The sequence below is a fragment of the Colius striatus genome, unplaced genomic scaffold (assembly GCF_028858725.1).
Source record: "Colius striatus isolate bColStr4 unplaced genomic scaffold, bColStr4.1.hap1 scaffold_45, whole genome shotgun sequence".
Lineage (NCBI taxonomy): Eukaryota > Metazoa > Chordata > Aves > Coliiformes > Coliidae > Colius > Colius striatus.
The window spans coordinates 215,001-235,874 of NW_026908526.1; the positions used below are offsets into that span (position 1 = coordinate 215,001).

General features: G+C 45.1%; 1 non-coding gene across 1 annotated transcript; it reads right to left on the minus strand.

Annotated features, from left to right (window-relative positions):
- Positions 1-19,873: 19,873 nt before the first annotated feature.
- On the minus strand, positions 19,874-20,064 carry LOC133629455 (U2 spliceosomal RNA). Its single transcript, XR_009821031.1, has one exon. It is a non-coding gene; the product is annotated as a U2 spliceosomal RNA (small nuclear RNA).
- Between the last annotated feature and the right edge of the window lie 810 nt (positions 20,065-20,874).

Here is a 20,874-nt window from a genome sequence, read left to right on the forward strand (position 1 = left end):
GGCACCCCTGTCAACCGGGGCGGACTGTGCTCAGTGCGCCCCGACCGCGCGGCGCCGCCGGGCTGTGCGTGGCCTCGCTCGGGCGCCCGGGGTCAGCGGCGAAGTCGGCTACCCGTCTTGAAACACGGACCAAGGAGTCTAGCACGTGCGCGAGTCAGGGGCCGTCGACGAAAGCCCGCGGCGCAATGAAGGTGAGGGCTGGCGCGCGCCGGCTGAGGTGGGATCCCGGGGCATGTGCAACGCGAAAGCCCTGGGCGCACCACCGGCCCATCTCGCCTGCGCCGCCCAGCCGGGGAGGTGGAGCGTGAGCGTCCGTGCTAGGACCCGAAAGATGGTGAACGATGCCTGGGCAGGGCGAAGCCAGAGGAAACTCTGGTGGAGGTCCGTAGTGGTCCTGACGTGTAAATCGGTCGTCCGACCCGGGTCTAGGGGCGAAAGCCTAATCGAACCATCTCATAGCTGGTTCCCTCCGAAGTTTCCCTCAGGATAGCTGGCACTCGGCAATGGGCAGTTTTACCTGGTAAAGCAAATGATTAGAGGTCTTGGGGTCGAAACGATCTCAACCTATTCTCAAACTTTCAATGGGTAAGGGGGCCGGCTCGCTGGCCTGGAGCCACGCCGTGGAATGCGAGTGCTCAGTCGGCCACTTTTGGTAAGCAGAACTGGCGCTGCGGGATGAACCGAACGCCGGGTTAAGGCGCCCGATGCCGACGCTCATCAGAGCCCAGAAAAGGTGTTGGTTGATCTAGACAGCAGGATGGTGGCCATGGAAGTCGGAATCTGCTAAGGAGTGTGTAACAACTCACCTGCCGAATCAACTAGCCCTGAAAATGGATGGCGCTGGAGCGTTGGGCCCTGCGGAGGGCCGCTGCGGTGAGCCTCGAAGCCTGGGGCGTGGGCCCGGGTGGAGCCGCCGCAGGTGCAGATCTTGGTGGTAGTAGCAAATATTCAAATGAGAGCTTTGAAGGCCAAAGTGGAGCAGGGTTCCATGTGAACAGCAGTTGAACATGGGTCAGTCGGTCCTAAGCGATAGGCGAGCGCCGTTCCGAAAGGGCGGGCAATGGCCTCCGTTGCCCTCAGCCGATCGAAAGGGAGTCGGGTTCAGATCCCCGAATCCAGAGTGGCAGAGACGGGCACTGCGAGGTGCCCAGTGCGGTGACGCAACCGATCCCGGAGAAGCCGGCAGGAGCCCCGGGGAGAGTTCTCTTTTCTTTGTGAAGGGCCGGGTGCCCTGGAATGGGTTTGCCCCGAGAGAGGGGCCCGCGCCTTGGAAAGTGTCGCAGTTCCGACGGCGTCCAGTGAGCTCTCGTTGGCCCGTGAAAATCCAGGGGAGAGGGTCTAAGTGTCGCCCTGGGCCGTACCCATATCCGCAGCAGGTCTCCAAGGTGAACAGCCTCTGGCATGTTGGAACAATGTAGGTAAGGGAAGTCGGCAAGCCGGATCAGTAACTTCGGGATAAGGATTGGCTCTAAGGGCTGGGTCAGTCGGGCTGGGGCGTGAAACAGGGCTGGGCGCGCGCGCGGCGGCGACTCTGGACAGGCAACGGACCCTTCCCGTGGATCGCCCCAGCTGCGGCGGGCGCCGCCCACCCCCCCCTCCGCCCTTCGCGGTCTCCCGCCCGGCGCCCCAGCGGCGGCCGCCTGTGCCGTGGCTGCGTGCCACCACCCCCCAGTCCTTTTGGTCCACACCCAGCGGCGGTTCTGGGGGGGAGGGTCCCGGGGAGGGTCTCCAGGCCGGCGCCCCGCCTCAGCCAGCGCCTAGCAGCCAGCTTAGAACTGGTGCGGACCAGGGGAATCCGACTGTTTAATTAAAACAAAGCATCGCGAAGGCCCGTGGCGGGTGTTGACGCGATGTGATTTCTGCCCAGTGCTCTGAATGTCAAAGTGAAGAAATTCAATGAAGCGCGGGTAAACGGCGGGAGTAACTGTGACTCTCTTAAGAAGGTAAGTGGGGAGACCTGGCAGCCTAACTCTCCTAGACGCTCTCTGGGGGGGTGTTAGCATTACTGTATATGGAAAGTTAGAAGTAGTTAGGCTAAGGTCTGTATCGAGGCCTAGTGAGCAGTGTGGGATGTTGATGTAACCTAGCAGTCTAGGGAACTAGTGGAGCATGCTGAGCTTGTGCATTCTTCCTTAAACAAGCAAAGAGATTAGTGAAGAATACTGAACGCTGAATCTTGTTTTTCTCAAAGAAATCGTTATCTCGAATGTTTACCTGTTTGTTATCTATGGAAATTTCTGGCTGTGGATTCAGATAAGCACAGTCTCAAGTAACTACATGAAAGAGCACAACATAATCCTAAAGTTTAGGAAAACTGGTAAACATCACATGGACCTGATGAAGTAATCATTTGTGGAAAGTATATAAACTCTGTGAAATTTTCTGTTAGTGGGGGCTCTGACTTTGGACACTAGTCCTCAGGTCCCTAGGGCCCTCAATAAAGCACCGCATAAAACGACCTCGGTTGTTTTGTGTTTTCCTTCGGGAACGGGCAGCAGTTTTCTGGCGACCGCGGCAGGACTCCGAAGGTGGCTGGGGCGGTTCGCGTGCTGATTTACTCCACGCCGGCACCGAGAGATTCTCAGGGAGTCATCGGTTCGTGCCCGAGCCCCGCACCTGGCGGACGACTGCTATAAGGTAAGCCCATAGGTGCTTTATTTTCTGGTATTGGGTGCCTGCTCATAAGACGAGGCGGCGATCCTCACTGAGTTGGGCTAAGACGTCTTGGTGGATGCCCAGGCGCCGGCTGTAAGACGAGGCAAAAGCTGCGCAGGTCTGGCACTTGCCCCTCGCGGCGTCGAGAAGTGGCAAGTTGGTTTGGTACTGGTTATTGGTTTTGTGGTTTTTGTTTGTATCGTTACAGTGTTTGTGTTTGCTGTTATTTTGTCTGCTGTTATTTTATATACTTGAAATGATGCCGCTTAAAACTTTTAAGGCGTTAGTTCAGTCTAATAGTAAAATCCCAGGAAACACCCCATTAGGATGTTTGCTGGGAAGATGGAGGAGTGCTGGATTTTATCAGGATTTCAGTAAGGGTAAAACGATAAACTATTGTAATCATTGGTGGCCTTTATATGAGTCAGAAGGGGGACCTGCGTGGCCCCTAAACGGTACTGTCGATCTGGGTATTATATCGCCTTTGATGCAGTATTTACGGGACAATGAGAAATGGGATGAGATCCCGTATTTGGATTTGTTTTATTATTTAGGGCGCAAACTGGATTGGCAGAAGGAATGTGGTATTTTAGTTTTGGAAACAAAGGAATTAGGGTGTAGTGAATGTAAGAAGAGATCTATGTGTGTTAAGTGTTTAGCTGCCTCCTCTGGTCCAGAGGAAGATTTATCGTTATTAGTTGCTCATAGTGGACAGGGTCCCTCTGCTCCACCCTATGTTCCGCCTCAGATGGAACAGGATAGTGAGGACGATGATAATGAGGAGGAAGAAGAGGATGAAGATGAGGACACCAGGAACTTGGATAAAATGTTAGAAGTTGCGTGGAAGGTTTATAATAGTAGGGGAAAAAGAATCAGCTAAGCGGCAACAAGCAGGTATACTGGCTGTAATTCAACAATCAGGAGGACAAAGGGGCCGAGGTCGCGGTAGGGGAGGCTCTGCCCAAGGAAGAGGTGGTTATGGTCAGGGAAGAGGGGGATTTCGAATGGGAAACCTTAACCAAGGAAAGCTAGGTTCTAATCAGTGTGCTTTTTTGTCGACAGAAAGGACATTGGAAAAATGAATGTCCTGTGAAAAATGGTGGCGCCGGGACAATGGGTAGTTATCCTATGCCTCCGGCAGATGTCGCCCAAGCCCTGGTTTTGGGGAACTACCAAAATCAGAACTGACTAGAGCAAGGGTTAAAGGTAAGGTTAGAAATAAATGGTAAAGAACAGGAATTCACAGTTGATACAGGAGCTACTTATTCAGTTCCCAACAAAAGACTGGGACCAATAAGTGATACCACCGTACAGGTGGTAGGGGCTATGGGTCAGCTGGAAGAAAGACCATTTTTGCAGCCTCTAAATTTGAAATTTGGTGGAAAGGAATTGGATCATCAATTTTTGTATATGCCCAATTGTCCCAAGCCCCTGTTTGGAAGGGATTTATTGTCTTTGTTAAACGTGAAAATAATATTTGAAAACGGGAGAGTAAAATTGGAGATTCCAAATGAAGAAATTGGGAAAATTTTTGTAATAAAAGAGATAGAACCTACTCCCATTCCAGAAGAAATAGATCAGGCAGTTGTACCCTGGGTATGGGAAACAGGGACCCCAGGAAAGTCAGAAGCTGCCCAGCCTGTTGTTGTAGAACTGAAAGAAGGAGCCCAGCCGGTTAGGGTTAGACAATATCCAATGAAGTTGGAGGCTAGGAAAGGAGTGGCTCCACTGATAACCCAATTTGTGATTCAAGGAATTTTACAGGAGTGTGAATCCGAGTATAACACTCCTATTTTTCCTGTAAGTAAGCCTAATGGTAAATATAGGCTAGTGCAAGATTTAAGGGCCATAAATGAAATTGTAAAGGACATTCACCCAGTGGTTGCTAACCCTTATACTCTGTTAACATCTGTGTTGGAAAGGTTTAAATGGTTTACAGTAATTGATTTGAAAGATGCCTTCTTCTGCATCCCGCTGACATTACCAAGTAGGAAGTATTTTGCATTTGAATGGGAAGATCCAAATTCGGGAAGGAAGAAACAACTGACATGGACACGGCTTCCGCAGGGTTTCAAAAACAGCCCCACTATTTGTGGAAATCAATTAGCCAAAGAGTTGGAGGAATGGAAGACTGAACAGGTAAGAGAATCTCCATTCTCTTATGTGATTTTGCAGTATGTGGATGATATTCTGTTGGCAACTGAGGAAAAGGAAGTTTGCCTGAAGCTTACAATTGCCTTACTGAATATGCTGGGACAAGCAGGATATCGAGTATCTAAGGAAAAGGCCCAGCTCCTCAAAGAGAGTGTTCTTTATTTGGAATGTGAATTAATGCAAGGTCAGAGACGATTGGGCACAAACAGAATTAAGGCAATATGTGCCATACCCCTTCCAAGGAATCATCAGGAACTGAGATCATTTTTAGGAATGATTGGTTGGTGTAGACTATTGTGAAATGTGTTCCCTTGATTCGTGTCAATGTGGATCAACGAATATGGATGATAATTTTTGGTAACTTTATTTGTTCTTGTGTAACTTGTTCTTGCTTTTCGTAACGGCAGCTTGACAGGTGTCCTGGAAGACTAGCTTGAACCAGGTTTTGATAAGGAGGGTGTTTCTGCTTCTTGTAACGGCAGCTTGGCAGATGCTTTGGGGAGATTAGCTTGAACCAGTTTTGCAGAGATATACACATGGAGGTCGCCTGGGGGACACCGTGAGGAAGACTACTGACTTCCTCCGACGACCACCTAAAGAGGGTGAAAAAGACCCCCAAGATGGAACAAAGCATGCGCGAGAAGCAGAGGACCCTTTCCCAGAAATGATTAACATTTTTCAGCCCCTTCGAGGAAAAGTCATGAATACGTATAAGGCCTTCCCTACTTAATGCGAACTCGGGATGTGACGGGTGTGCGTCCTGATAGAGCAGAGGCTCTCAGTGCACCCAGCGCTGTTTGCTTGCTCTTATTCATCCAATAAATTCCTAAACTCAACCAGAATCCTGCTCGGGGATACTTCATTTATCACAATTGGGGGCTCGTCCGGGATGGTCTTGGTTCCTGAATTCTGACTTGATTTAGGAGGGGCGCCCCACCATTTGGTGGCTCCTGATCAGGTCGGGTCAGGACTAACACCAGCCTGAACCTGAATAGGGGCAAGCAAAGAATTTGATTTTTATGAGCTCCCTTGCCGGCTGCAGCAGTTTATTTTGCCCATAATTCTGCGTGCGAAGATCCGAACGAAGACGACGGAGTCGTAAGTATTTAAGGTGTATCCCGTTCGGTTGGGTGGGTTTCGGTTGCCTGTGTGTGTAAGAGTGTGACTGAGACGGAACCTGGTTCTGAAGCGAGTGTGGAGGTCTTCTAACCGCGATTCCAATCTCCCGCGAGGGACTTGGCCGGTGAAGGACCGAAGCGATTCCTATAGTATTTGTGGGTGGGTGATAGGTCCTAAACCCCCTGCAAGACACTCTTACTGGTAACCAAGGGCTGTAGGAATTGCCACAGTAAAATTCCTAGATGGGTCAGAAAAAGTCAAAGACCCAGGACCTAAAGAAAGGGAGCAAATTACCAGACATACCATCAGAAAGTCCATTAGGAATAATGATTAGAGATTGGAATGAAAGGGGCCCCAGAAAAGGAAAAAGTAAATTAAAATTAGTCCAATATTGTATGATTGAATGGCCAAAGAAACCTTTAAAGCCACATATCTTTTGGCCTGTTTTTGGATCTTTTGAGGACTGGATTTGCGAGGCCTTAAATATATACGTTAATTCAAAGGAACCTGCTTGTCAGGAGGAAAGTGATTATGCAGGATTATGGATGAGGACTTCACGTCCTTTTCCGGCCTCAATACTTACATTGAAAGCAGATGAAAAGTTTGAGGAAGAAGAAGGGGATAAAAATGGAAAAGTAAAGGAAAAAGATGATAAATGGGAGTCACTGGATAACTTACCGCCTCCATATCCTAACAATCCACCTGCGGCGGCGGCTCCCCCTCTAGTGGCCGTAGTACCTCCACCAGCACCACCGTTGCCCCTGCCTCCACCACCAACAGCACCGGAATTAGATCTACCTCCGGCTGCATGTACGAGAAGTAGGACTGCCACATCTGAGGGAGCTTCTCTATATCCGTTACGAGAAGTACCCCTCGGAGGTAATCAGGGAGGCATTGGGTTTGTGGCAGTCCCTTTAAATACTACAGATGTAAGAAATTTTAAGAAAGAAATGGGGACCCTATTAGATGATCCCCTTGGGGTAGCTGAAAAATTAGACCAATTCTTAGGCCCCAATACTTATACCTGGGAAGAAATACAATCCATTTTAGGGATCTTATTTACTGCTGAGGAAAGGGGTATGATTAGACAAGCTGGAATGAGAATTTGGGAAAGACAAAATCAGGCTGGACCTCCTGGGGATCATAAATGGCCAAATATGGACCCTCACTGGGATCACCAACAACCCCAAGGGAGGCAGAACATGAGAGACCTGAGAACATTAATTATCCAAGGGATAAGAGAAGCGGTCCCCCGAGGACAAAACATTAATAAAGCATTTAATGAGGAACAAGGGAAAAACGAATCACCAACAGAATGGTTAGAAAGGTTAAGAAAAAGTTTACAAATGTATTCTGGAATAGATCCAAATACAGTGGCTGGGACTGCACTCCTTAGGACACAATTTGTAGCAAAATCATGGGGGGATATAAGAAGAAAATTGGAAAAATTAGAAGACTGGCAAAATAGAGGGTTAGAGGAATTACTTAGAGAAGCTCAAAAAGTCTACATAAGGAGGGATGAAGAAAAGCAAAAAGCAAAAGCAAAAATCCTTGTAGCAGCCATAAGAGAGAGTAAGGAAACTGAAATCTCATCTGGGGAGAAAGGGAAAAAGAAAATAGAGATGACGCCCCAGGGACGACCTTCTAGAGAGAGGTCTGGTATTCCCGTCTGTTACTACTGTAACAAGAAGGGGCATATTCAGAAGAATTGTAGAAAACGGGAACAAGATGAAAAAATGTTTAAAGAGGAATAGGGGAGTCAGGGGCTATATTTGCTGGGGACTTCAACATCAACAGAGCCCTTGATAAAATTACTAATAGGTCCCCATAAGGAAGAAGTTTTATTTTTAGTCGATACGGGTGCTGAAAAGTCAACCATCCAAAAGCTCCCAAAAGGGATAGAAAAAGAGAAAAATTATATTTCAGTAATTGGGGCAAAAGGAGAACCCTTTAAAGTGCCCATTTTAAAAGATGTAGAAATAGAGTCAGAGAAGAAAATTTGCCTTAATGATTTGTTGTTACTCCCTGAAGCAGAATATAATTTACTGGGGAGAGATCTGATCCTGAAATTAAATCTAAGCATCCAGAGTCAAGGGGACAAGTTACAGATTAAGTTATATCCCCTAACACAAGAAGATGAGAAAAATATTAATCCCTTAGTATGGTATAAAGAGGGAGAAACTGGAAAAATACAAATGGACCCCATAAGTGTTCAAATAATAGACCCACATCGTCCAATAAGAATCAAACAATACCCCATATCCATGGAAGGTCGGAAGGGGTTAAAACCAGTGGTTGACAGACTTTTAGAACAGGGGACTTTGGAACCCTGTATGTCACCCCACAATACGCCTATCCTCCCTGTAAAGAAACCAGATGGATCATATAGAATGGTACAAGATCTAAGGGCTGTAAATCAGCGAACCATCACTAAATTCCCTGTGGTGGCAAATCCTTATACTCTATTGAGTCATATTTCTCCAAAATATACTTGGTATAGTGTGATAGATTTAAAAGATGCATTTTGGGCTTGTCCTTTGGACGAGGGGTCCAGAGATTATTTTGCTTTTGAATGGGAGGATCCTGAGACAGGACGAAAGCAACAACTACGATGGACTGTGCTGCCACAGGGGTTTACGGAATCACCAAATTTATTTGGACAAACTTTGGAAAGAATTTTGCAGGATTTTTTAATACCCAAAGAAATTAAATTATTGCAGTATGTAGATGATCTATTAGTGGCAGGGGAAACTGAGGAAGAGACTCGAAAGGCTACCATAAAGTTGTTAAACTTTTTGGGAGAGAGAGGATTGAAAGTGTCCCAGTCAAAATTACAATTTGTAGAACAAGAAGTAAAATACCTAGGACATTGGCTAAATAGAGGAAGAAAAAAATTAGACCCTGAACGAGTATCTGCGATTTTATCTTTAAGACCACCAAAAACAAAAAAAGAAATTCGGCAGATACTAGGATTGTTAGGATATTGCAGACCATGGCTTGAAAATTATAGTGAGAAAGTAAAATTTTTATATAACAAATTAACTAACAACCAACTTAAGTGGCTTGCAGAAGATGACCAGAGATTTGAGGAAATAAAAAGTGCATTAATACAAGCACCTGTACTGAGTCTCCCAGACTTAGAGAAACCTTTTTATCTTTTTGTAAATACCTCAAATCAAACAGCGTATGGAGTCCTCACTCAGGACTGGGCAGGAACCAAAAAGCCTGTGGGATATTGCTCTAAACTACTTGACCCAGTAAGCAGAGGATGGCCTGCTTGTCTGCAAGCCCTAGTCGCGACGGCTTTATTAATAGAGGAAGCCAGGAAAATTACCTTCAGTGCACCCTTAAAGGTGTACACCCCACATAATGTTAGGACAGTTTTACAACAAAAAGCAGAAAAATGGTTAACGGATAGTCGGATTTTAAAATATGAAGCAATATTAATAGATTCCCCTGACCTAGAATTAAAAGTAACATCTGCACAGAGCCCAGCACAATTTTTATTTGGAGAACGATTAGAGGTACTACAACACAATTGTTTAGAAATAATCGAGACCCAAACAAAAGTTAGACCTGACTTAAGAGATACTGAACTAAAAGAAGGGGAAATACTGTTCATCGACGGATCTTCTCGAATGGTGGGGGGAAAGAGAAAATCGGGGTATGCAATAATTAATAAAGGGTTAAACATAGTAGAGTCAGGACCCGTGAGCCCAACATGGTCAGCTCAAGCTTGTGAGTTGTATGCCCTTTATAGGGCCTTAGAATTATTGAAAGGAAAGAGCGGGACTATATTCACGGACTCTAAATATGCATATGGGATAGTACACACTTTTGGAAAAATTTGGGAAGAAAGAGGCTTAATTAATACCCAAGGGAAGAATTTAATACATCAAGAATTAATAATAAAAATCCTAAAAGCTCTAAGGGAACCAAAGAAAATAGTCATAGTACATGTAAGAGGACACCAAAAAGGATTAGATTACCGAACTAGAGGAAATAACTTAGCAGATAAGGAAGCTCAGGAAGCAGCTCTCAGGGCTCAGACGATTAAAGTCTGTGTAGTACAAACTAAGAGAGGCAACAATGAAAAGGAACAAGAACAAAGAGAAAAGAAATTTACCCCTGAGGAATTAAATAAGTTGGAGAAAATAGGGGCCAAATTAGAACAAGGGAAATGGATGTTACCTGATGGGAGGGAAATGTCAAAAGCCCTTGCTAGACACATTATGGAACGCTTACATGCACAAACGCATTGGGGTACAAAAGCATTAAGTGATCATTTTCTTAAACAATTTGGCTGTATTGGAATCTTTGAAATAACAAAGCAAATTACACGGGGTTGCCTAACGTGTCAAAAGATAAATAAGAAAATATTTCGACAAGTAGCAACTGGAGGAAGAAAAACAGCTTATAGACCTTTTGAAAGAGTACAAGTTGATTTTACAGAATTACCCAAGGTGGGAAGGGTAAAATACTTACTAGTAATCGTGGATCACTTAACACAATGGGTAGAAGCTTACCCTGTGGCACGAGCCACGGCACAGATGGTAGTAAAAATTTTATTAGAACACTTAGTACCTAGATATGGGATAATCCAGTACATAGATTCAGATCAAGGCACGCACTTTACTTCTAAAGTAATAAAATTATTATGCCAATCACTAGGTATCCAGTGGGAATACCATACTCCCTGGCACCCACAGAGTTCAGGAAAAGTAGAAAGGATGAATCAAACAATAAAACAACAGCTAGCTAAATTGATGATTGAGACCCAAATGTCTTGGACAAAGTGCTTGCCATTGGCACTTCTGAATATAAGAACTAAACCTCACAGTGAAACTGGATTATCACCATATGAAATGTTATATGGCATGCCCTATTCCCAAGGGATGCCTCTAGAGAACAATGTAATTGAGGATCAAACTGTCCAGAAATATGTGGTAACCATTGGGAAAAGATTAAAAGAATTAAGGGAAATTGGGATGTTAGCCCAGACTCCACCGCTTGGATTTGCAATTCACCAATTAGAACCAGGAGATAAAGTTCTAATAAAAGCATGGAAGGAAGAAACCTTATCTCCTCTCTGGGAGGGACCTTTTCTTGTTTTATTAACTGCAGAGACGGCTGTGAGAACTGCTGAAAAGGGATGGACCCACGTTTCACGAGTAAAAGGTCCAGTGAAAGAATGGAAAGTCGCATCTGAGCCTGGAGAGACTAAATTGACCTTCAGACGATCTTGAAAGAACACGCAACAAAGGAGACTTTGTGATGGTAACTGAGAGTGGTGGTAAGATCATTTTGCAAAAAATTCCCTCCCTCAACACCTAAGCACACTTTGAATATAAAGTGCTATTACAATAAGGTAGGGAGAAACCCCACACAAGTTTAAAGGATTGTTAGGCCACGTGTTAGAAACTGAACTAAATAAACCGGTTAATCCCTTTAATACTGAAGTTTGGCAAAAACCATATGAGTCTCATCTAGCATGATCCATATGAGACCCCTGAAGAATACCCCTGCTGCCGTGAAGATGAATAACCCCGCTGCTGGAAGCACCCCAGTAGGCGGTGGAGGCAGAGGAGTAAAAAGGTGGGGTTTAATTTTGTTTGTATGGATCAACCTAATCATACATGGAGTTTCAGCCGATTCGTGCTCCAAATGCTACCAACAAGTGGCATATGGGAAACAAACGGTGTCAACTCTGGCCTATCATACCCACATAAATGCTGGGTGTTATAAAAGAACTCAATTGGAAAAATGCCAAACAGCGGGATTGACTCTTTGGGTAGCTGAGAATCTTGGCGACAAGACAGGAAGAGTAGTCTATGGCTATGGAACTTGTCCCAAGGCAGAGAAATATATATGTTTCACTCAAGGAGGAATGTGAGGGTATTCAGATGGAGGAGGACAACAAGATAGATTTAAAGAAGAATTAGTAAAGAATGTTACACAAAGATTAAAAACAAATCGCAAACGACCTCCTTCAACTTCAAAATCATTATATGAAAAACTCAAAGAAAGGATGAGCACATGGGATTTACCAACTAAAGGACAGAATTTATTTGTAGATTTGATGCAGAAAATAGCTACAGAATTGAATGTATCCTCTTGTTGGATATGTGGAGGGTCTCAGATGACTGAGCAGTGGCCATGGAGAGGAGAGAGTGTGGAACCCCAACAATTATTGGAATGGAACAACACCCATAAATCCAGCACAAACAGACCTGAAGGATGGGTGCTAAGTCATGAAGTAATAGGCCAGTTTTGTATATCTAGAAATAGCAGTAATTTTACACAATATGTTGGACATACACCTTGCAAAATGATCTTGACCACTAACTCAACAAGTAGTACCTGGTGGCCAAAGTCACCCGATGGGTATTGGACTACCAACTGCCCTGGCAATCAAACTCAATGTTGGAAAAACAAAATGAATGCAAACCCATTTGAAGAAATTAGGGATTTGAAGTCCTTTTGGGAAAACCCTAGAAAAACAAATAGCAATTGGAAGTCTCCTGATGGGCTATTTTGGATATGTGGGCAAAGAGCATATAACGAATTACCAAAGAGATGGAGAGGTAGCTGTACCATTGGAATGATCCAACCCGCCTTTTTCTTGCTGCCAAAAATGAAAAATAATCATTTGGGAATACCTTTGTATGAGACCCTGAACCGAAGAAAGAGAAATATATTAATAGGGGGAGCACAAAAGTGGAAAGATAATGAATGGCCCCCTGAACGAATCATTAATTATTATGACCCAGCTACATGGGCACAAGATGGAAGTTGGGGTTATAGAACTCCTATCTACATGCTAAACCGCATCATTCGGTTACAAGCAGTAGTTGAAATAATTACTAATCAAACTGCTTGGGCTTTAGAATTAGTAGCAAAACAATTATCTCAAACTCGAGCAGCTGTGTATCAGAATCGGCTAGCCTTGGATTATCTACTGGCAGCAGAAGGAGGCGTGTGTGGAAAATTTAATACATCTGAATGTTGTATAGAAATTGATGATCATGGGGATACAATTACAAAGATAGCAGATGAAATTAAACGAGTCGCACATGTACCTGTACAACGATGGGACTCAATTTTGAAGAATGACTGGTGGGATAATTTATTTGGCGGTGTTTGGTGGAAGAAATTAGGATTTATGATATTGTGTTCAATATTAAGCTTATTGTTTTTACCTTGTATGATCCCGTGTTTGATTAGACTAATCCGCTCTATAATCCAAGGTATGCAAATTACTGCTATGCCCATCGATCCTGAAAAAGCAGTAAGCGGTAAAACCAACCCTTTGATGATATTAAAATTGAAGGAAGATCCAAAATTGATATCAATCAAACAAGTATTAACTCAGTTAGAAGCTAAAACACGAATCAATAGTATCAAAAAGAAAATGGGGGATTGTGAAATGTGTTCCCTTGATTCGTGTCAATGTGGATCAACGAATATGGATGATAATTTTTGGTAACTTTATTTGTTCTTGTGTAACTTGTTCTTGCTTTTCGTAACGGCAGCTTGACAGGTGTCCTGGAAGACTAGCTTGAACCAGGTTTTGATAAGGAGGGTGTTTCTGCTTCTTGTAACGGCAGCTTGGCAGATGCTTTGGGGAGATTAGCTTGAACCAGTTTTGCAGAGATATACACATGGAGGTCGCCTGGGGGACACCGTGAGGAAGACTACTGACTTCCTCCGATGACCACCTAAAGAGGGTGAAAAAGACCCCCAAGATGGAACAAAGCATGCGCGAGAAGCAGAGGACCCTTTCCCAGAAATGATTAACATTTTTCAGCCCCTTCGAGGAAAAGTCATGAATACGTATAAGGCCTTCCCTACTTAATGCGAACTCGGGATGTGACGGGTGTGCGTCCTGATAGAGCAGAGGCTCTCAGTGCACCCAGCGCTGTTTGCTTGCTCTTATTCATCCAATAAATTCCTAAACTCAACCAGAATCCTGCTCGGGGATACTTCATTTATCACACTATGGATTCTAAATTTTGGATTGTTAGCCAAACCCTTGTATGAGGCTTTGAAGGAGCCCCAATTGGAATGGAGTCCACAAAGGAAAAGAGCCTTTCAGGAGCTAAAACAAGCTCTGAAAGAAGCACCTGCCTTAGGGTTGCCGGACTTAAATAAGGATTTTCAGCTTTATGTAAATGAAAGGCAGAATCTGGCTCTGGGAGTGTTGACCCAGAAAATAGGGTCATGGAAACACCCAGTGGGATATTTTTCAAAACAACTGGACAATGTTAGTGCTGGTTGGCCATCATGCTTGTGGGTAGTTACGGCCACAGTGATCCTCATACAGGAAGCCCGAAAACTGACTTTGGGAAGGAAAGGAGGTCTTTGTGCCCCATATGGTCTTGGCTGTCCTGGAACAAAAGGGGGGTCACTGGTTATCATCCAGCAGAATGTTACAATATCAAGCTATATTAAGAGAACAAGATGATGTGGAACTTAAGATAACTAACCATGTCAACCCAGCAGAATTTCTTCACAGCAAACAGGAAGAAGGGGAGCTGATTCATGATTGTGTAGAAACAATTGAACAGGTGTATGCGAGCCGAGCAGACCTAAAGGACACACCGTTAGAAGATTCAGATTGGGATCTCTTTACCGATGGATCTAGCTTTGTGGAAAATGGAACCAGATCGGAAGTTCTCGCCCTGTTGGATGCGGTACATAAACCAGAAAAGGTAGCAGTAATGCACATCAGGGGACATCGTAAAGAAGAAGGAAAGATATATCGAGGGAATGAACTAGCAGACATCACTGCTAAAGAAGCTGCTCGACAGGTTTGGACTCAGATGGCTTTAATACCAACCAAGGTGAGCCCTGTTTCTCGTTATATGATTCGGGGACCGAGCTATTCTGCCGATGATGAGAAATTGGCGACATATCTAAAGGCCCAGAAGAATGCAATTGGATGGTATGTAATGACAATGGGACAAGTGGTGGTGCCCAAAAATGTTATGAAGTCCATATTAGAGACTGAACACAATAAATGCCATTGGGGAGCAGAGGTGTTGGTAAAATTTTTGAAAAAGGAAATAATTTCCAACCAAATGTTAACGCTGGCGAAAAGGGTGAATGCCATGTGCCCAGTTTGTTTAAAGAATAATCCTATTGTAAGGAAACAGGTGCAGTTGGGAAAATTACAAATAGGACCAGACCCTTAAGATTATTGGCAGGTCGAGTTTTCAGAACTTCCAAGGGCTCAGGGACTTAAATACCTGTTGGTGTATGTGTGCACCTTTTCGGGGTGGCCAGAAGCCTTCCCTTGTAGAATAAACCAAGCAAAGGAAGTGGTGAAGACTTTGTTGAAAGAAATAATACCTAGTATTGGAGTACCACTGGGATTATCATCAGATAGAGGCCCACATTTTGTGGCAGGGATAGTTCAGGAGGTGGCTAGGACGTTAGACATTACCTGGAATTTACACACTCCATGGAGACCCCAGTCTAGTGGTCAAGTAGAAAGGATGAACCAAACATTGAAAAATCAGATCAAAAGGATATGTCAGGAGGCCAAACTTCAGTGGCCCCAAGCTTTGCCGTTAGCGTTACTTAGGATTAGGATAAAACCTAGGGAAAGGATAGGAGTAAGTCCGTACGAGATACTGTACGGCAAGCCTTATCATGCCACCGTGTTAAAAGGAGACCCGCATGTATTGGGAGACCAGGTGATTTTTAACTATGTTATGTCACTCAACAGAGTTCTCAACGCCTTACGGGTGCCCTTCAATGGAATCGGCCGCTCCCACTGGAAAATCCAGTGCATGATATTCAACCGGGAGATCAGGTCTATGTGAAGAATTGGTTCACAGACCCACTGAGAGAGACATGGGACGGTCCCCATCAAGTGATCTTGACAACTTTCACAGCCATAAAGGTAGCGGGAATCGACGCTTGGATCCACTACACTCGAGTCAAGAAGGTTCCAACCGAATGGGAAACCCAAGTGGTATCCCCCACTCGAATGATATTTCGAGCAAAACAGCATTCTTAACTGTTGTACTGTTGATATTATTGAAAATGGTATTGGTCAATGGATTTGTATTTGTCACTGTTACAGAGCCTGTGGTTACTGTTATGGAAGGGATTGATGTCAATTTAACCTGTGACATTACTGATGACCAAGGAGCTGGAGCCGAGGAAATAATTGCGATTTGGAAACTAGGACAAACCAGATTGACTGCAAGTATTGTTACTGTTTGGAATAAGGATACCCAAAAAAGGAAGTGTTACCTTGCAATTGACTAATTTAACGTTAGGAGAAGCAGGAGTATACATGTGTTTGGTGTTAATTCGGGAAAATTTTGATTATAAGCGAATAGATTTGAGAGTAGTACCTTGGTCCCCGATTCAGGAGGGAGTAGAAGTAATACCAAAAATAGCTTCAATGGATATGTGGGATGGCCCACCCTTGAGGATAAACTACACTTCTACTTCACAAAGAGAATGTGAAGCCCTGGTTCAAGTTAAATGGTGGAAAATGGGACTTCAAGGATTGTGGGACAGGATCAAGGAAGGAATCAGTTGGTGGAATGTGGGGAACAGAGGGATAGGATGGCTGAATTATACCAAACCTCAATTGGGAAAAATGGAAGGTCAATACCTATGTGTAGTCACTTGTGGATTTGACTCTAATTACAGGAGAAGGGATGTGCAAGGCCAACCTCATTTAAATCAAGGAATCAAGGCCACTCATGGGATATATCGAGCTGATAAAGGGAAGTCAGTAATTCTGACATGTAAGGTAGATCGTAGAATGAACTTTTTGGAATTTGGGTGGTGGTTTGGAGATGGGAATATACAATCAGGAAGAAAATACCAAGTACAGAGAAGGTTGGGAGGCACTCTGGTCCTAATAATAAATGATGTGCAATCAGATGATGAAGGGACATATTGGTGTTGGATAGCTAGGGATGCATGGTGGGCCCATTCTAGAACGACAGTATCGTTAACTAGAGGAAAGTATAGTCGAAGGAGAATACGGGATTTAGGGAACGTAACAGTAGATTTCCATAAAGGAGAAGAGCAGGAAAACCTAGTGGTTGGATTGATTAGAGATTTTGGAATGGTTCAGAATGTATCTAAGATTACAGCATGTTTGCCACTACCTCAGGCTACAGGTGAACCTATACCCTGGGGAATTATTCCTATAACAACCATGCCAAAAACTTCTGTTAATTTTACTTGGGATTGCAGGCAAGTACCAATAAAGTATGAAGAATGGATTGATGGGTGTTTAATAAAAGGAGATTTAACAGAAAAGGAATGTAGATCATTGCCGGGGTATTATGGATGGGTTAGAGGTGGTGGTATTAAAGGTCGCTGTATGGTAGATGGTTCTCGTCCCATAATTAGATATTGGTGTAGTAAAACAAGAATGAAAGTTGAAAAGACTAGGAATGAAGAAATCTGCCAGAATGTTACACGACAACGATCTTTGGAAGATGAATGGGACACAGTACGGGGACCTAGTCTGTTAGAAACATATAGTTATTTAGGCCCAGTAAACTGGTGTGTGCAATGGACAGGGGAAAGGAATCAGACACACACCGATGTGATGGCTACACATACTTCTGTGAGGTTGTCAAGGAGTCAAAAGGAGGTATGGAATTGTACAGAAGTTTTTACTTATGACACTCCGGAAAATCAAATAGGTTTAATGCCAGTAAAAATTCTGTTAAAGTGGGGCTGTGAATGTCGAGGATATAACCATACGATAGAAGAAAAGTTGAAAGGAAATGAGAATGGGAGAAGAATTATTAGTTGCAAATCCACCACAATTAGGAGTCCAGGGAACTTAGTTTGGGTCATGGATCATGGACAATGGACTACCCATCTACCAATTGATGGTCCAGTAACCCAGATAACTTTAGGAGTCCCCACCTTATGTCCTTTTTGGAGACAATCTCGGTTGAATAAAACAGAAGCAATTCGGAAGAAAAGGGAAATAGGATACAAAATCGAAGAAGAAGATGAGTGGCACGAACCTGATTGTGGAGTAAAATTTGGATGGGTTTTAGAATCCCTCTTTGCACCAATTGCATCCTACCGTAATAGGGAAATGTTGTACAAATTATTAGGCCAGACTGAAAGATTAGCAGCAGTCACCAAGAAAGGATTTAAGGATATGAATTTGCAGCTACAAGCAACTAGCAGAATGACTTTGCAGAATAGAATGGCCTTAGACATGTTGCTGCTGCGGGAACATGGGATCTGTGGTTACCTGAGCAAAAGAATTGATCACTGCTGTATCCACATTCCAAACATGACAATCGAAGTAGAAAAAGATATTTTACGATTGGAAAAGGTTGGAACCAGAACCAAAGAAATTGAAGAAGAAGCTCAACATAATTGGATAGGAGCGATATTTGATTCACTGGGGCTCCAGGTCTCTGGATGGATTTCCTCAATCATCCAATATGTAATTATGTTTGTTATACTGTTGATGATAATTTATATGGTTTACAAGTGTGTTTTAGGAATCAATACCAGAGAAAAGCTCAACACCCACAGATTAATGAATGCGATGACCAGAAGTGGAACTGGAAATGGGTCTCCTCCTCCATCATATCAGGAAACCACTACTTGAGACACGGACAATAGAAACAGATGATGTTGAGCATCCTTGCAAGATTGAAGAATGCTCAAAAGGGGGGAATTGTTAGCAGCATTATAAGTTGTAGTTAGAAGTAGTCAGGCTAAGGCCTGGATAAAGGCCTAGTTGGAAATATTCAAGTGAATAATCTTAGTAGGACATGCTGACCATGTACATTATTGCTTAGAGAATCAAAGGAATTAGTGGGACATGTTGAACATTCTGTGTAATCAAGCAAAGAATGTCTCAGGAAAATTGTTCTGAAGATTGTATGTGGAAACACAATGTAATTGTAAATCTTTGAGAAAGCTGGCAAGCAGTATGTAGGCCTAGTGAAGCAAGACTTTGTGATGAAGTAATCATAAGAAGAAAGTATTTAAGCTCTGTGAAATTTCTTTAAGATGGGGGCTCTGACTTTGGACACTAGTCCTCAGGTCCCTAGGGTCCTCAATAAAGCACCGCATAAAACGACCTCGGTTGTTTTGTGTTTTCCTTCGGGAACGGGCAGCAAAAGGATCCTTTTCTCCCGCTCGAAGCACCAGGTTTGCCCTAAAACAGCAGTTTTCCTCTCAGAACGGCGCTTTTCCCGCCTCAAAGGGATTTTTACCTCCCTCAGACGAGCTGAATTGGACCGAAAGCAGCGATCTCCCCCCAAAAGAGCGCTTTTATCTCTCATAATGTCTCTTTTCCCCCCACACAAAGTGGCTTTTCACACAAAGCCTCGCACGAGCTGAATTTGTCCAAAAGCAGCCATTTTCCCACTAAACGAAAGTTTTTCCCCTCAGAATGGTGCCTCAAAGGACATTTCTTTCCCCTGAAGCGAACTTAATTTGCTCGAAAGGAGTGATTCTGCACCCCCCCCTCCCCCGAAATAAAAAAACAGGAGGTTTGTTTCCTTCCCAATGCCTTTTTTCCCCAAATATCATTCTTTCCCCCCAAAGCAGCAATTTGTCCTCTCAGAGGATCATTTCATGCCTCGGAGGATCCTTTTTTCCCTTCAAAGCAGCGGGTTTTTTGTCTCCTAAAAGCACTAAGAGTCCCATAGAGTGGGGGGTTATTTCCCGTCTCAGATGCCCACAAGGGTCCGTTTTGGGTGGAACTGGGCTGGAGGAAGGCGGCAGCGTGCCATGCCGGCTGAGAGCAGCTTCTTGCCCACGACCAACGGGGACAAGTGGCCGCCGCCGCCGCCGGGCTGGCGCGGAGCGGAACGTCGCGGGCGCTCAGCGAAGCCCAGCAAAACGCTCCAACACAACACAGCACAACACAACACAACACCCCCCGACCCGCTTCAAACTCCTTCTGCCGTTACACACAACAAGGTGAGGGTGCACCGTTCCCGGAGGCACTGCAATACCTGGACGATGCGCCGAGCAGAAGGAAGCAACCTCCGGATCCAACTCCGGAGCCCAAAAACCCGTTTAATATAAAGTCCTCTCATCGAGAACGTATCAGATATTAAACTGATAAGAACAGATACTACACTTGATCTAGCCAAAAGGCCGAGAAGCGATGCCCACGTGTCCCAACACGCCCCCACAACACCCCGCAAAGACGCTCTCAGGTCACGGCCGCTCCCGCCCGCCCCGCGACACGCACCCCGCTCCTTGCCCCGCTCCCTCCCCGCACGCTGCCGCCAGCCTCTACCCACACCGATCCCCGGGCCCCGCCGCCTCCCTCCGCCACACGCACTCCCAGCAGCGCCTTCGCTCCGGACAACCCTCTTAGCATGTCCCCGTCCCCAAGGACGCCGCTCTGCCCGGGGCCAGGGGGCGGCACGCACGCGCCTTTTGGCCTGGGACGGCCCCTGCTCCACTTGGGGGGCGGCGGCGGCAGGGAACCTTCTTAGAACCTTTCCCGTGGGACCTGTCTCCAATCCCGTGCATTTGGCATGTGCAGCTTGCCTTGAAAATACAGTGCTGCTGCTGCTGCTGGTGCTGCTGCTGCTGGTGCTGCTCCTGCTGCTGCTGCTGCTCAGAGACGTGCCACTGCATTTGGGAGCTACAGGAAAGCACAGAGGCAGAACGCTGGTATGTAGGTCCCCGTGTAGCCTGCCAGCCGGGACTCTGCTACCTTCCTAGCAGCTTTCCGCTGGCAGCTGTCTCCCGATCAAAAGCAGCGTTGGACGCCAAAAGCCATGACGAGCGACGCCGGCGAGGGGACGGGAAGGAGGGAGGGACGCCTCGGGATCCCCGGTGCTGGCACAAGTAGGGAGGCAATGGTTTCAATTGCTCCTTTTTCCCCAAAGCGGCGGGGTTTTGCCCGCAGAGGAGCCGTTTTGCCCTCAGAGATTACATTTCGCCCCGCACCTGTATTTTATACCT